Genomic DNA, 13,138 nt, shown 5'->3' with positions numbered 1-13,138 from the left:
TACATATCGATAATTACCTTAAATGTGAATGGATTAAATACTCCAACCAAAAGACACAGGTTCGCTGAATGGATACAAAAAACAAGACCCATATATATGTTGTCTAGAAGAGAGCCACTTCAGATCTAGGGACACATACAGACTGAAAGTGAGGGGATGGAAAAAGATATTCCATGCAAATGGAAATCAAAAGAAAGCTGGAGTAGTAATACTCATATCAGATAAAATAGACTTTAAAATAAAGAAGGTTACAAGAGAAAAGGAAGGACACTACATAATGATCAAGGGAGCAATCCAAGAAGAAGATACAACAATTATAAATATATATGCACCCAACATAGGAGCACCTCAATACATAAGGCAACTGCTAACAGCTATAAAAGAGGAAATTGACAGTAACACAATAATAATGGGGGACTTTAACACCTCACTTACACCAATGGACAGATCATCCAAAACGAAAATAAATAAGGAAACAGAAGCTTTAAATGACACACTAGACCAGATAGATTTAATTGATATTTATAGGACATTCCATCCAAAAACAGCAGATTACACTTTCTCCTCAAGTGCACACGGAACATTCTGCAGGACACATCACATCTTGGGTCACAAATCAAGCCTCAGTAAATTGAAGAAAATTGAAATCATATCAAGCATCTTTTCTGACCACAATGCTATGAGATTAGAAATCAATTACAGGGAGAAAAACGTAAAAAACACCAACACATGGAGTCTAAACAATACGTTACTAAATAACCAAGAGATCACTGAAGAAATCAAAGAGGAAATCAAAAAATACATAGAGACAAATGACAATGAAAACATGACGATCCAAAACCTACGGGATGCAGCAAAAGCAGTTCTAAGAGGGAAGTTTATAGCTATACAAGCTTACCTCAAGAAACAAAAATCTCAAATAAACAATATAACATTACACCTAAAGGAACTAGAGAAAGAAGAACAATCAAAACCCAAAGTTAGCAGAAGGAAAGAAATCATAAAGATCAGAGCAGAAATAAATGAAATAGAAACAAAGAAAGCAATAGGAAAGATCAATAAAACTAAAAGGTGGTTCTTTGAGAAGATAAACAAAATTGATAAGCCATTAGCCAGACTCATCAAGAAAAAGAGAGAGAGGACTCAAATCAATAAAATTAGAAATGAAAAAGGAGAAGTTACAACAGACACCGCAGAAATACAAAGCATCTTAAGAGATGACTACAAGCAACTCTATGCCAATAAAATGGACAACCTGGAAGAAATGGACAAATTCTTAGAAAGGTATAACCTTCCAAGACTGAACCAGGAAGAAATAGAAAATATGAACAGACCAATCACAAGTAATGAAATTGAAACTGTGATTAAAAATCTTCCAACAAACAGAAGTCCAGGACCAGATGGCTTCACAGGTGAATTCTATCAAACATTTAGAGAAGAGCTAACACCCATCCTTCTCAAACTCTTCCAAAAACTTGCAGAGGAAGGAACACTCCCAAACATATTCTATGAGGTCACCATCACCCTGATACCAAAACCAGACAAAGATACTACAAAAAAAGAAAATTACACACCAATATCACTGATAAATATAGATGCAAAAATCCTCAACAAAATACTAGCAAACAGAATCCAACAACACATTAAAAGGATCATACACCATGATCAAGTGGGATTTATCCCAGGGATGCCAGGATTCTTCAGTATACGCAAGTCAGTCAGTGTGGTACACCATATTAACAAACTGAAGAAGAAAAACCATATGATCATCTCAACAGATGCAGAAAAAGCTTTTGACAAAATTCAACATCCATTTATGATAAAAACTCTCCAGAAAGTGGGCATAGAGGGAACCTACCTCAACATAATAAAGGCCATATATGACAAACCCACGGCCAATATCATTCTCAATGGTGAAAACTGAAAGCATTTCCTCTAAGATCAGGAACAAGACAAGGATGTCCACTCTCACCACTATTATTCAACATAGTTTTGGAAGTCCTAGCCGTGGCAATCAGAGAAGAAAAAGAAATAAAAAGAATACAAATTGGAATACAAGAAGTAAAACTGTCACTGTTTGCAGATGACATGATAGTATACATAGAGAATCCTAAAGGTGCCACCAGAGAACTACTAGAACTAATCAATGAATTTGGTAAAGTTGCAGGATACAACTTTCTGTAATGCACAGAAATCTCTTGCATTCCTATACACTAATGATGAAAAATCTGAAAGAGAAATTAAGGAAACACTCCCATTTACCATTGCAATAACAAGAATAAAATACCTAGGAATAAACCTACCAATTACCAATGGCATTTTTTACAGAACTAGAACAAAAAATCTTAAAATTTGTACAGAGACACAAAAGACCCCGAATAGCCAAAGTGGTCTTGAGCAAAAAAAATGGAGCTGGAGGAATCAGACTCCCTGACTTCAGACTATACTACAAAGCTACAGTAATCAAGACAATATGGTACTGGCACAAAAACAGAAATATAGATCAATGGAACAGGATAGAAAGCCCAGAGATAAACCCACACACATATGGTCAACTAATATATGACAAAGGAGGCAGGGATATACAATGGAGAAAAGACAGTCTCTTTAATAAGTGGTACTGGGAGAACTGGACAGCTACACGTAAAAGAATGAAATTAGAACACTCCCCAGCACCATACACAAAAATAAACTCAAAATGGATTAAAGACCTAAATGTAAGACCAGACACTATAAAACTCTTAGAGGAAAACTTAGGAAGAACCCTCTTTGACATAAATCACAGCAAGATCTTTTTTGATCCACCTCCTAGAGTAATGGAAATGAAAACAAAAATAAACAATTGGGACCTAATGAAACTTAAAAGCTTTTGCACAGCAAAGGAAACTACAAACAAGATGAAAAGACAACCCTCAGGATGGGAGAAAATATTTGCAAACGAATCAATGGACAAAGGATTAATCTCCAAAATATATAAACAGCTCATGCAGCTCAATATTAAAAATACAAACAACCCAATCCAAAAATGGGCAGAAGATCTAAATAGACATTCTTTCAAAGAAAACATACAGATGCCCAAGAAGCACATGAAAAGCTGCTCAACATCACTAATTATTAGAGAAATGCAAATCAAAACTGCAATGAGGTATCACCTCACACCACTTAGAATGGGCATCATCAGAAAACCTACAAACAACAAACGCTGAAGAGGGTGTGGGGAAAAGGGAACCCTCTTGCACTGTTGGTGAGAATGTAAATTGATACAGCCACTATGGAGAGCAGTATGGAGGTTCCTTCAAAAACTAAAAATAGAATTACCATATGATGCAGCAATCTCACTACTGGGCATATACCCAGAGAAAACCATAATTCAAAAAGACACATGCACCCCAATGTTCATTGCAGCACTATTTACAACATCCAGGACATGGAAGCAACCTAAATGCCCATCGACAGACAAATGGATAAAGAAGATATGGTACATATATACAATGGAATATTACTCAGCCATAAAAAGGAACAAAACTGGGTCATTTGTAGAGTCGTGGACGGATCTAGACACTGTCATACAGAGTGAAGTAAGTCAGAAAGAGAAAAACAAAAATCGTATATTAATGCATATATGTGGAACCTAGAAAAATGGTACAGATGAACCAGTTTGCAGGGCAGAAATTGAGACACAGATGTAGAGAACAATTGTACGGACACCAAGGGGGGAAAGCTGGGTGGGGTCGTGGTGGTGTGATGAATTGGGAGATTGGGATTGACATATATACACTAATATGTATGAAATGGTTAACTAATAAGAACCTGCTGTATAAAAAAATATATAAAAGAAAACTCAAAAATTCAAAAAAAAAATACATGTACCATGTCTATATTAGCTTGCATTTGTATAGGTATGTATGTCTTTAAACTCTTTCATAGGTGTCATCTTAAAATTCATATATATGTATATACATACATGTTTGTAAAAAACCAAAAGTTAAATAGTTCAAAATTATTTAGACTTTTTTTTTGAGGACGGTGGTTTAAAATGTTTAATGTTGTAACCCAAGGAGGCAGTGAAATTTATCAGACTAGGATAAAGAAAAATATTAAACAAATCCATTGGCTTCTTTTTAAAGCCAAACCAAGTATCTAATATGAAAGTAAAATTTTTTAAATTTTATAAAATATTTCATTATGAGTGTATCATACAGAGTAAAAGTGTATAACTGTATAAAATAACAAAAATAAAAAGAACAAACTTTGCTTATCAGCCAGCTTAAAAAACAGAACATTACTAATATTTTTGAAGGCTACTGTGTACCCCTCCATGATAGCAACACCACTCTCTCCTTCCCAGATGCAATCACTATCCTAAGTTTTTGATAATCTCCCTCTAGCTTTTCTTCATATTTTAATCACATGTGTGTGTCCACGAACAATATATTGTTTAGCTATGCCTATTTTTGAACTTCATATGAATGGAACTGTACTTCTGTATTCTGCAATTTGCTTTTTGAGCTCAAATTTTTTTCTGAAATTCATTTATCTTGGTGCCTATAGCTGTAGTTCATTTTTATTACAGCACAGTATTTCATTACGTGATTATACTACAATTTATCCATTCTAATTTCAATGGACAATTGAGCTGTGTCTAGTGTTTGTTGCTATTATGAACAATGCTACTATGAACATTTTTCATCATGTTTCTTGGTGCACATGTGCAAAGATTTGGATTAGAATTGCTGGGGCAAGGGGTTTATGCACATGGAAGTTGAATGGTAGGTAAATTATTCCCCAAGATAATTGTCCCAATTTGTGTTCCTACCTGCTCCGAGAAATTCTACTGTTCTATGTTCCTCTCGTCACTTGGTTTTGTCAGACTTTAATTTTTTTCTAGTCTGGCAGCTGTGAAATGGTATATCATTATTTAAATGTTCACTGATTGTAATGAGGTAGAGAATCTTTTGATATTTATTGGCTATTTGTGTCACCCAATAAATAAATAAACAATTGATTGTTTATATTTTTCTATTGACACATGAGGTTTTTATATATCGTAGACACTAGTCCTTTTTATATTTTTTGTTATGTGTATCAGAAATATATTTTCTCAGTTTGTGGTTTGTCTTTTACACTCTTTACAGGGTCTTTTTTTTTTTTTAATTGAAGTATAGTTGATTTACAATGTTGTGTCAGTATCTGCTGCACAGCAAAGTGATTCAGTTATACATATATACACATTCTTTTTCATATTCTTTTCCATTGTGGGTTATCACAGGATATTGAATACAGTTCCCTGTGCTGTACAGTAGAACCTTGTTGTTTATCCATTCTACATATAATAGTTTGCATCTGCTAATCCCAAACTACCAATCCATTCCTCCCCCAATCCCCTCCCCCTTGGCAACCACAAGTCTTTACAAGGGTCTTTTAATGCATGGTTCTGAATTGTGATGAAGCTGAATTTCTCAATACTTGTTACAGTTTACATAATTTTTGTTTAAGAAATCCGTAAGGATATAGAGGTTTTTCTCTTTTATATTCTTCTAGAATTTCTAATGTTTTGCCTTTTGTACTTACAGCTTGATACGTTATAAACTGATTTTTTTGTGTAAGGTATGAGTTAAGGATCAGTTTACAATTTTGTCCTTATAGATGAGCAATTATTCTAGAACCATTTATTGAATAATCTGTCCTTTCCCACTAATCCTGAATTTAGTTGTGCCTTATGTCAAGTTTTCTATGTGCAGAGACCATTTTCTTATTTTTCCATTCTATTCCATTGCTCTATCTCTGCACCAGTTACAGTTTTAATTATTATGAATTTTTCTGGCAGGAAAATTCTCTCTACTTGATTCTTTAGGACTGTCTTGGTTCTTTGCTCTTCCATCTAAATTTTTAAACCTTTTAAAAATATCTGTAATTCCAGTAAATATGAATAACTTGAGAAAGCACTTATATCTTTACAATATTAACTCTTCAATAGATGAACATAACATGTATCTCTCTTTATTTAGAACTCTTTAAATGTCTTTTGACTCAGTTTTATTATTTTCCCTATAGAAGGCTTGTTTATTGTTTGATATATGTATTCCTAAGTACCATCTATTTTCAGTTGCTGTGTAAATAGTAACTTTAAAAAAAATTGAATTTTCTGTTTGTTGCTGGTATATAGAAATGCAGTTGTTTTTTGTGTATTAATCTTATGCAATGCCACCTTGACAGGTTTCCATAATAATTTCAGTAATTTGTATATCCCCCTTTGTGTCGTCTATGTAGACGATCATATCATCTATAGATGACGTTTTTCCCCTTCCATTACTTTTCTACCATTTTTTCCTTGTTGCATTATCTTAAGACCTCCAGTACAATGTTGAATACCCATGCTGACAGTGAGTATGTTTATACTGTTCCTTAAGGAGAACACTTTTAGCATTTCACTACTGAGTACATCTTGTCTTTTTATATACACTGACAAATTTGTTCTTTGAACTGGCCTATATCTTTTCTTTTACTAATTGTGGTTTTGGTATTAAGTTGTAACTCTTAGAAGGAATATTCTACTCTGTTGTTTTTTTTTTAATAGTCCCTAAAGAGTTTGTGAAAAATTCTTCTTTTCCTTGAAAGAAGTAGAATTGTCCTATAAAACAATCTGAGCCTGGTGTTTGATTTGTGGGGGAAAAATGACTACAAGTCTAATTTCTTCAATGGCCATAGACTAGAGTTTCTACTTATTGAAACTGTTTTAATAATTTGACCATTTCACATATTTCAAAAGTTTTTGGCATACAGTTGTTCATAATACCCTCTGCTTGATTTCTGCAGTATTTGTATGTCTTCCTTTTCATTTTCCCAAATTATTTACCTATGCCTTTTTCTTTTTCAGTTTTGTTTTGTCAATTTTCTTATTCTTTTTGAAGAACTATATTTTGGCTTTGCCCATTCTGTCTATTGAATCTTTATATTCTATTTCACTTATTTTTATCTTTATTAATTAGACCTGTCTAATTTCTTTAGAGTTATTCTGTTTTTCTAACTTCTTAAAGTTGTATATTTAGCTCATTTATTTTCAGAATTTCTTCTTCTCTACCACAAGTGCCCAGGACTATGGAATTATCTTCTCTGTGCTCAAAAGTAACAGTTCCTGCACATGAAAAGATGCTCAACATCACTAATTATAATATTAGAGAAATGCAAATCAGAACTACAATGAGGTATCACCTCACACCAGTCAGAATGGCCATTATCAAAAAGTCTACAAACAATAAATGCTGGAGAGGGTGTGGAGAAAAGGGAACCCTCTTACACTGTTGGTGGGAATGTAAATTGGTACAACCACTATGGAAAACAGTATGGAGGTTCCCTAAAAAGCTAAAAATAGAACTAGCACATGATCCAGCAATTGCACTCCAGGCATATATCTGGAGAAAACCATAATTTAAAAAGATACAGAATGTTCATTGCAACATTATTTGCAATAATAGCAAATAGCTATTATTTGCATAATAGCCAAGACATGGAAGCAACCTAAATATCCATCAACACATGAATGGATAAAGAAGATGTGGTACATATATACAATGGAATATTACTCAGCCATAAAAAAGAATGGAATAGACTGGAGCCTAGAGGCTCTTTGGTGGGGCTAATGGCAGACTTTGGGAAGGCTCACACCAAGGAGTACTTCCCAGAACTTCTGCTGCCAGTGTCCTTGTCCCCGCAGTGAGCCACAGCCACTCCCCACCTCTGCAGGAGACCCTCCAACACCAGCAGGATATTGAATCCCTAACAGGAGGGCTGACTGGTTCTAAGGGGGTTGATCTACTGGAATTTGCTGCACTGACAAAAGAATTAAATGCCTGCAGGGAACAAGTTCTAGAAAAGGAAGAAGAAATTTCTGAACTTAAAGCTGAAAGAAACAATACAAGACTGTTACTGAAGCATTTGGAGTGCCCTGTGTCACGATATGAAAGGTCACTAAGAATGACAGTGGTGAAGCGAGAAGCCCCGTCCCCCTCTGGAGTGTCCAGCGAAGTTGAGGTTCTCAGGGTGCTGCAATCTTTATTTGAGCACCTCAAGGCCTTGGATGAAAGGTAAGGGAGCAACTGAGGGTTTCTTTAGAAAGAGTCTCTGCACTGGAAGAACTAGCTGCTGTTAATCAGGAGACTGTTGCCTTGCATGAACAAAATGTTCATATACAAAGAAAAATGCCATCAAGTGAGGGATCCACATAATCAGAACATCTTGAAGGGATGGAACCTGGCCAGAAAGTCCATGAAAAGCGTTTGTCCAATGGCTCTATAGACTCAACTGATGAAACAAGTCCAATAGTTGAACTACAAGAATTGCTTGAAAAACAAAACTATGAAATGGCCAAAATGAAAGAACGTTTAGCAGGCCTTTCTTCTCGAGTGGGAGAGGTGGAACGGAAGCAGAGACAGCAAGAAAGGATCTCATTAAAACAGAAGAAATGAACACTAAGTATCAAAGGGACATTAGGGAGGTCATGGCACAGAAGGAAGATATGGAAGAAAGAATCGCCACCCTTGAGAAGCGTCACCTCAGTGCTCAGAGAGAATCTACCTCCATACATGACATGAATGACAAACTAGAAAATGAGTTAGCAAATAAAGAGGCCATCCTATGGCAGATGGAAGAGAAGAACAGACAGTTACGAGAGCGTCTTGAGCTGGCTGAGCAAAAGTTACAGCAAACTATGGGAAAAGCTGACAGCTTACCTGAAGTAGAGGCTGAACTGGCTCAGAGAATTGCAGCCCTGACAAAGGCTGAAGAAAGACATGGAAACATTGAAGAACGTATGAGGCATCTAGAAGGTCAAATTGAAGAGAAAAATCAAGAACTTCAAAGAGCTAGGCAAAGAGAGAAAATGAACGAGGAGTACAACAAAAGATTATCCGATACTGTGGATAGACTTCTGACTGAATCCAATGAACGCTTACAGCTACACTTAAAGGAATGAATGGCTGCTCTAGAAGAGAGGAATGTTTTAATTCAAGAATCAGAAACTTTCAGAAAGAATCTGGAAGAATCTTTACATGATAAGGAAAGATTAGCAGAAGAAACTGAAAAGCTGAGATATGAACTTGACCAGATGAAAATGAGAACTGACTCTTTAATTGAACCCACAATGTCAAGAACTCATCTAGACACCTCAGCTGAGCTGCGGTACTCTGTTGGATCCCTAGTGGACAGCCAGTCTGATTACAGAGCAACTAAAGTAATAAGAAGACCAAGGAGAGGTCACATGGGTGTGCGGAGAGATGAGCCAAAGGTGAAATCTCTTGGGGATCATGAATGGAATAGAACACAACAAATTGGAGTGCTAAGCAGTCACCCTTTTGAAAGTGACACAGAAATATCTGACATTGATGATGATGAAAGAGAAACGATTTTTAGCTCAATGGATCTTCACTCTCCAAGTGGTCATTCTGATGCCCAGACTCTAGCCATGATGCTTCAGGGACAACTGGATGCTGTCAACAAAGAAATCAGACTAATTCAGGAAGAAAAAACAATATAGAGTTACATGCTGAAGAAACTGAGAATAGACTGGCTAGTGTGAGTCTGGAAGGCCTGAATTTAGCGATGGTCCTTCCAGGTACCTCCATCACTGCCTCGGTTACAGCTTCTTCACTGAACAGTTCATCTCCCCCCAGTGGACACTCAACACCAAAGCTCACCCCTCGAAGTCCTGCCAGGGAAATGGATCGGATGGGAGTCATGACACTGCCAAGTGATCTAAGGAAACCTCGGAGAAAGATTGCAGTGGTAGAAGTAGATGGTCGGGAGGATAAATCAACAGTTAAATGTGAAACTTCTCCTCCCCCTCCCCCTAGAGCCAACAGGATGACTCACACCCTCCCTTCTTCCTACCGCAATGATGCCCGAAGTAGTTTAACTGCCTCCCTCAAGCCTGAAAGCCTTGGGCTTGGCAGTGCCAACAGCAGCCAAGACTCTCTTCGCAAAGCCCCCAAGAAGAAAGGAATCAAGTCTTCAATAAGACGTTTGTTTGGTAAAAAAGAAAAACCTCGACTTGGGCAGCGCCGAGGCTTTATGGAGACTGAAGCTGCAGCTCAGGAGTCCCCGGGGTTAGGCAAACTTGGAATTCAAACTGAGGATAGAAGACTGAAGAAAAAGCATGAACTTCTAGAAGAAGCTTGGAGAAAGGGATTACCTTTTGCCCAGTGGGATGGGCCCACTGTAGTCGCGTGGTTAGAGCTCTGGTTGGGAATGCCTGCTTGGTACATGGCAGCCTGCAGAGCCAATATGAAGAGCGGTGCCATCATGTCTGCTTTATCAGACACTGAGATCCAGAGAGAAATTGGAATCAGCAATCCTCTGCATCGCTTAAAGCTCCAATTAGCAATCCAGGAGATGGTTTCCCTAACCAGTCCTTCAGCTCCTCTGACATCCGAAACCGTGAGTCCATCTGTGCTCCTTCCCTCTCCCAGTGCTGGGTGAATAGCAGCATCTCCAAGTCCACAGAGCAAATTTGTGGCAGCATGAATTATTCTGAGGAGATTTAGCTTGCTCTTCATTAACCTTGCTGCTACTCTTACTAGGTTTTCAACTGAGGAGCCGTGATTCCTACCAGACTTGAAGCCTGCAACCAAGATAGACTTTTGAGCTAGCCTCTAAAGTTTAGATTTTTCTGCCAAGCAACAAGACCAAGAGTTTACTCTTTTTCAGAATTTTTCTTTTTAATTTAATCTAACATCTCAGGAAATGAGCTATAGGCATTAGTACTTTTTGTAGTTGTAATGCTAAACTCCCTACTTCTTAAGCAGTTTTCATAATTATGAAAGTACCTCAGTATTTAATGTTTTATAAATACCAAGTGGATTACCTTCCTTCAAAAAAAAAATGAAATAATTCCATTTGCAGCAACATGGATGAAACTAGAGATTATCATACTAAGTAAATCAGACAGAGAAAGGTAGGTATCATATGATATCACTGTATGTGGAATCTAAAAAATGATACAAGTGAACTTATTTACAAAACAGAAACAGACTCACAGAACTCGAAAGCAAACTTACGGTTACCAAAGGGGATAGGGAGGGGAGGAGGGATAAATTAGGAGCTTGGGATTAACATACACACACTACTATATATAAAATAGAGAACCAACAAGGACCTACTGTATAGCACAGGGAACTCTACTCAATGTTCTGTAATAACCTATATGGGAAAAGAATCTGAAAAAGAATGAATATATGTATATGGATAACTGAATCACTATGCTACATACCTGAAACTAACACAACCTTGTAAATCAACTGTACTCCAATAAAACTTCAAAAAAAAAAAAACTGTTTTCTATTTTGTTTTGCAATACTGGAATTGACACTCTTCAAACCACATTTTTCCTTTCCTTTGGGTTCCCTGTTAGTTTCTTCCAACAGCTGCTGAAGGGAGACTAGGAGGCTGGAGCACTTCTGTGTTTGCTTCCTGTTAATGGCACCCCAGCAATGTTTCTTTACTTTAGCAGTGACATTTTTTGTTCCAGTTTTTTCTATAGTCCCATAACCAGCATCACTGTCTCTCCTTAGAGACACCAGCACCAGATGGCCAGTGCTTCCTTCCTCAGTGGTTTGACTCGAAGATCTGTAGGGACGGGGGGGGGGCTTCCTCTGAACTCCTGAACATCAGCACCTGTTGGGTAGCACCCTCTAATCAGAGATCTGAGGAGTCTCTTTTCCAAGCTGTTAGATTCCAAAAATAGTAACCTCTTCCTTTTTTCCCACAGCTCTAGAAGTAACAGATACTGCCTGCTGTTACTATCCCTGTTGCCTCAGTTGTCCTAAAACCTCTTTACACAGTTCCTATGTTAGTTTTTTCTGTTTCCCTGAATGAACCCTGACTGATATATAGTCATAGACTATATGGATTAACTAATTCTTCATGAGTCAGTTTTAGTGTGTTCTATCATTTTAGATTTTGAACCATTACATCTGCTTCAAAATAACTTCTGCTTGCTTTCTGCAGCCTATATATAGCATCCTTTTCACTTTCAGACTTCTAAAAAATAAGCTATAAAGTATTCTTTTAATATGAAGATGCTCTAGTTGCATCTTGGAAATTTTTATATATAGTTTTTCATTCACATTTGGTTCTAAGTGTTTTAAATTTCTGTGTGGTTTCTTTTACCCACGGGTAATTAAAGCATGTGTTTAAATTTCAAATGCATGAATTTTAAAAATTCCCCTTTTGGTAATTACATCTACCTTAATTTCCTTGAGTTCAGAGATTAGGATATGTATGATATAGATTTTTGAAATTAAGGAGTTGCTTTATGTCCAGTTCATAATGCATTTCAAAAAAAATGTTCCATATGTACTTGAAAATGTATTCTACTAGTGAGCTCAGAATTCTATATATGCACATTAGATCAAGCTTTTTTTTTTTTTAGGTTTTTTTTTTTTTTTTAATTGATTGATTGATTGATTGATTGCTATGTTGGGTCTTTGTTTCTGTGCTAAGGCTTTCTCTAGTTGCGGCAAGCGGGGGCCACTCTTCATCGCGGTGCGCGGGCCTCTCACCATCGTGGCCTCTCTTGTTGCGGAGCACAGGCTCCAGACGCGCAGGCTCAGTAGTTGTGGCTCACGGGCCCAGTTGCTCCGCGGCATGTGGGATCCTCCCAGACCAGGGCTCGAACCCGTGTCCCCTGCATTAGCAGGCAGATTCTCAACCACTGCGCCACCAGGGAAGCCCCAGATCAAGCTTTTAAATTGTGTTCAAATCCTCCTCATCCTTAGTTATTTTTTTTTTTTTTTTTTTTTTGCCTACTTTTAAAATCAATTACTGAAATTGGTGTGATATAATCTAACTGTGCTGGTGGATTTTTCTATCCTTGTAATTTTTCCTAATTTTACTCTCTATATTTAAAAAGCTACATTTTAGGAAAATATAACTTCAGAATTATATATACTCTCTTCTTGGTGAACTGGGAATTGTATATACCTGTGACCCTCTTTATTTTGAACATTGTTTTTGTCTTAAAGCCTGTTTTATTTGGTATCACTTTAGCTCTATCAACTTTGCTTTGGTTAGTATTTGCCTAGTGCATATTTTCCCATCTTTTCACTCACTACCTTTCGGTGTCCTTATTATGAATTTTTTAATG

General features: G+C 36.8%; 1 long non-coding RNA gene and 1 pseudogene across 2 annotated transcripts in view; one reads left to right on the top strand and one right to left on the bottom strand.

Annotated features, from left to right (window-relative positions):
- Positions 1-13,138, bottom strand: part of LOC309631804 — a 200,737-nt gene that overhangs the window by 115,598 nt on the left and 72,001 nt on the right. The gene's annotated exons all lie outside the window — the stretch shown is intronic.
- Positions 941-11,439, top strand: LOC309631632 (liprin-alpha-2 pseudogene; annotated as a pseudogene). The gene has a single exon. The product of its transcript is annotated as a liprin-alpha-2 pseudogene (transcript).

This window comes from Balaenoptera borealis (genome assembly GCF_965194805.1).
Source record: "Balaenoptera borealis genome assembly, chromosome: 7".
Classification (NCBI taxonomy): domain Eukaryota; kingdom Metazoa; phylum Chordata; class Mammalia; order Artiodactyla; family Balaenopteridae; genus Balaenoptera; species Balaenoptera borealis.
Note: the sequence above shows the minus strand (reverse complement) of the source record. Positions and strands in the feature narration are given on the sequence as shown.